Source organism: Amblyomma maculatum, chromosome 10 (genome assembly GCF_055883805.1).
Source record: "Amblyomma maculatum isolate TAMU_Amacu chromosome 10, ASM5588380v1, whole genome shotgun sequence".
Taxonomy (NCBI): domain Eukaryota; kingdom Metazoa; phylum Arthropoda; class Arachnida; order Ixodida; family Ixodidae; genus Amblyomma; species Amblyomma maculatum.
In genome coordinates this window covers 127,909,379-127,914,641 of record NC_139353.1, presented here as the reverse complement: position 1 = coordinate 127,914,641, position 5,263 = coordinate 127,909,379, and positions in this window count along the sequence as shown.

The following is a 5,263-nucleotide window of genomic DNA, read 5'->3' as shown; positions in this document are numbered from 1 at the left end:
TTTGGATCGAGCCAGACATGCTCTCCTTTGGCCACGCAGGCACGCTCGTGTGGCTATGTTAAAATGAGAATGTATACATATAATCTGTATCGTGTAGTCTCTCATACAACGGTGTACCTTATGACTGTAATCTAATGAGAATGTGTTGGATATTAGAGGCACAAAAAATTATGGGGGACACTTATGCGCCTCCTTTAAGGGCAGGGCACGAGAGCATAGGTGAACCCCCGACATATAACTGAAACAACCAGTTGGCCCCACTTTGGCCAAGGGGTATGAACATGCCTCCGTAGCCTAGGTGCAGCATGCCTGACCTGGCATTTAGGAGCACTAAAAGGCTGATTGTTATTTTACCTTCCCATTTCAAATGTGCAGCCTAAGTTGGCAGCTCCTCCTAACTTTCTGATTATATGTGGTCTCTTATGTCGCACAAATTATAGAAGAATCAATGCCGATCCATGTCAGCTGCCAGCTTCCACCTGCCTGTGCCATGCATGTGACTTTTTATTCACAATGCCGATGCCAGATTTTGTGAGTACAGCCCCTTTAGCTCCATTAGGTTATTAAACAATTACTGATTAAACGAGAAGAGAATGGACATGAACAGGGATCCGCAAAGGGAGTCAAGAGATGGGTGCCATTAGTGTCGTCACATCACAACCTTAAAGGCGGAGCTTACAAGTTCTCTCCTTTTGTTTTTTGTGCCTTTTTTTACAGCTAGTAGTATGCACAAGAGTTATAACCAGCCAATTAGATTCCTCTTTTTTTTTTTTCAGTGAACACGGGGGCTTCTGAGAAGCCACAGAGGGCTTCACCTCTTGAAGCAAGCTGGAAGAGAATGCATCGTTCTACAGAGAAATCTGTCAAGTCAGGTAAGTAGTTGTTTAGGCTTTCCTATTCAATATATAGCATTGTTGTGCCTTATTCCTTCAGGGCAAATTTCAACACCCACTGCTGCAGGTGTCTCAAGGAAAGCAGTTCATGAGATGAAAAGAAAAAGGCGCGAAGCGGAATGCAGTGAGTGCACTGTCCAGTATCATTTACTTGCTTCAGGACATCGCTGTAGGCAGTAAAACAATGGAAATAGGCTGGCATACATAACAAATGTGACATCATCACCTAAACCCTTAGGCCTGAAATCTGTATACCAATGAAACTGAACCTGTGAGGTTCTAAAAATAACAAACCCCGTTAAAAACCTTTCCGTGAATAGTGACTGATATGTGGTTCAAGATGCAAGATGGCTAAGTTTCAAAACTGCCCACTAACCATGCATTTTCTTATTTCATTTAACTTCCCAGAAAGTGTACAGAGGGATTGGGTGAGAAATGAGCCATGGTGTCGGGATCAGTGGAAAGGTTTAAATAAGAAAGAAGAGGGTTCATAATTGAGGAGTGGCTTACTGCACTGTTTAGGAAAGAAAAAAAAAAACCTTCGATATTTATATCCGGACAGAGCTTAAGGTTTGTAGAATTTAATGGCCATCCCAAAGTAACTCAAGCTATGAGGATAGAACTTAAGAAATGGGCTGATAAGTGAAAAGGGGGTGACTATGGAATGACAGAACTGTTTGGCAGACTACATTGGCAGGAAAACCTCCTTTAAGGGGCATTCCATCACTGCTTCATGGACTATAAGTAAAGGTGGGGCCATAAGTAAATGGTGTACGCTTTTCCATTCAAATTGATATCACGCCTTCTGCACTGGGGATAAGAAAACAATGTTTGTCTAAGTGAAAAGGCACTGGCATCTACAACCAGTTCGCACATACCACGACTGCCAGTTTCAATTATGCTACGCCTGAAAATGTAGTACAAGGAAAACGCATGCTCCATTTACTTTTGTCCACGCCGGTAAGTTGACAACAAAAATTAATACATGATTCTTGTTTTGTATTGCAGATATTGCTTCCAAAATAGACTACTGACGAGTCATTCAAAGTTGAATTCTGTTTCTGAAATCGATAATAGAAATGTGCTGCTGAAGGAGCTGCAGCCTTCTACTTACGAATGATAAAATGTTTAAACTTGAGTAACACCTGCATGTGCAAGGCCGTAGCATCATTTGAGCCCATATGTAATGAGGAAGCTTGCAATAATGCCTTTATTATTAGTGTTTATAGATGCTCTTCAGTGAATCTTATTGAATTCAATAGTATGACTTATAACAACATAAACTGAGTTAATAAAGGTAGGTATACAGTATTCTTCCTTGTTACTAGGTTCATATGACAGTAGTTCTTCAGTGAAAACACCTGCTTGTACTATAGAAGGGTTAAAATATTATATTATGATAATGCTACATGTTTCGAATCAACTCTGCTATTAGTCGCAATGTGCAATGCTGTAGAATAACATTACATTTAGTACAGAAGCACGAATCTTTACAAAGAGTAAAGCTTTTTTCTTGCCACTTTGTTTGGTGTTCTCTGTTAAAAGTGCCATGCATAAATGGCTAGTATCTCATTCGGCTTGCAGATTCTCCATCCTCGATTATATTGTGCAGTCAAGAGCGGGATGTGGTTCAGCGGCAATCTAGCTTCAAAGGTAAGATCTGACTCTCACCAAACCATTACAAGAAAGACCAGGCAGTATAGGCTCACTCAAGGAAAGCACAGTCATCAAAGTAAACTGTCCACAAGACACACCAGCGAAAGCCTTGTGCTCCATCTTCTTATAGTGTGGTACTAATACAAACCCTTCTAAGAAGTATGTCACAAAAACAGCTAGGAAGGTGCAGGTAACCTAGCAAAACAGCAGATTTTTCTGACATGCTTAAATTAGCACACAGCCTCCACTTCCTCCACAGCACATCATTGCATCAAAGTTTTGTCTTGCTTAGCATGAGGCACAGGTAACGAACGTAGCCAGGCACAGCAGACTTAATTCTGACATGTGAATACAGAGACAAGCACTATGCTTTGCATTGTTAGCATGTCAAAGAACGCCGGGCAGTCTAAAATATTGCCGAGGCTTTCAATAACTTGCAGTTCTCCTGACTGGTCAGTATGCTTAAGCTGCATATGTCATGTGCTTGAATTAACCAGTATCCTGCATTCGATTTATTTTGTTTCTTTTCTAGATTTTCCATCACATAACCCTAGCACCCCACCTGGTGTATCCTGCTTCTCAGGTAAGCTTTAAGAAAGGCTGCAAGATATACTGCTTCCTGTCTATGAATCACAGAGTACCACAGTTGACCTGAACTAGATGTAAAAAATATTTTGTACCTTATGCAAAAAAGAAAACTGGATTCTCTCTGATGTTCATCTGGCAAAATCATAAGCGCATTACTTTTAGGGAATTGAATAAACAAGTTTCTTATGGATTGTTGCATATTCACCTGAACTGCAATTCGCCCCTGCAAGGGTGTTGTGCTCCGTAACTGGAAAACATTTTCATTTCAGCAATCACATCTGCGATGAAAGTGACATATTCACTGCAACATAAATGTGCTTTGTTTCGGATGCTTGTTTAGCCTTATCATGCACTGCATCAACATGTCTTGATACCACTTGAATCTTGTGTTTACCAAGTCACAATTTCCAGAAACGTGGAAACAGTTAAGGGAAACTCAGTCTGAAAAATCTTTTTAAATACTTTGTTATGGTTGAACTCTGGTTAACCCTAGCTGAATTTCAATAGGAATGGCGGAGCTTCTTTTGCCTGCTACATTATTCCCCTATCACGCCCTATCAGTGTAAGGTGCTACATGACTGGGGACACTTAAGCTCATCCTTTAAGAGTATGACGCGAGAGTGTAAGCTACTAGCCCACATATAAATGAGAAGAGTTCAATGCTGCTGAACCAAATGTGGAGCGAAAGCATTAGCTGCCGGTGGTCGAGCGTTCTTCTTCTCTGCTGTTCAAGGTCAAACATGGCCCCTTCCGGGATGACGCAACGGCCCGAAACTTGGCGTAGTATTGTTATCGCAATAAACGATAACGAGCCTGGCATGCAGAAGAGACATAGGAATGCACTTTTTATATGAACGGCTCCATATTTTATGGGAGATCTAGTAAAGCTGCGAGGAGTATCAATACCCATCTGCTTGTTTCGCAAGCACATGCCTCACCATATGCAAGATGTGTTGATATCACTGCACGATGGCTTATTATGACAGAGGTGTCTATAAAGCACTATAAGTAATACCTTGAAAAAAGTGCCGAGTAACAATTTTCTATATACGATGACTCGAATATTGCATAAATAATCAGACAAGGTTAGAATAATTTTTGTGTAATCATGACCATGGTCCTTATAAAAATTTGAAGCTATGAAAAGCTTACCACTGATCGATCACAATTTGTGCCTGAAGAGGCTAGCTACTGGCATCATGCCTATATTATATTTTTCAGTGGCTCGAAACAATTTCCAACTGCAAAAGCATTAAAAAGGCAATGGACCAAAACATCTTTTTACAGTACTTAAGAAGTATAGATGCCAGATTTTTGGTTAGTGCTTTGCTGTTTTGCAATGATGCATACTGTATACACATACCCCCATGCGGTATTCCCATACGACTGCCAAGCAATTTATAAAGACTTATAATCGAATTTTCTTCTCTTACCTATTTCAAGGCTTTTTTTTTTTTAACAATGCAGAAGTAGCTACGGCATCAAAGTTATCTAGGTCAATCAAGGATTTAAAAAATCTGCAATATTATCACTTTTTCATTCTGACTCAATACAATGCCAAAGTCAGCCTTCAAAAGCTAGATCCACAATGAGGAAGAAGCGGCAACTATGTTAGAGTAGGAATCATTTTGTTAGCGATATAAACACGGACACAAAGAACATGATACACAAGGGACACCTGCTAGACTGGAACTAGTTTTTACTGTACAAATACATGACATATATATATGACAATCAATGAGCACACGCAGGTGCCTCGTCATTCACACATGGTCTCACCCCCACCCCCTCCACCCTCTTTTCTTTGTGGCATGCGATTACGAAGATAAATCATTTCTTTTCTTGCCAATGCAAGGGAAGGGGTACAAACACACATGTCACCCACCTTGTCAATTTGATAGGCCTCAATAATTTCTCTTTCTTTTTTTCTGGGCCCACACACATCACGGACGTAGCATCACATACTGGAAAACAATCCTTGCAACTCTTGCAATGCTTCACCAATTCCGACCCTCCGGCCAGTGATTGAACAGCCCTACGGTGCTCTCTTATACGGTCACTCACACACCTTCCAGTTTGGCCAATATACACTTTGCCACAGGCAAGCGGGATTGAATACATGACTC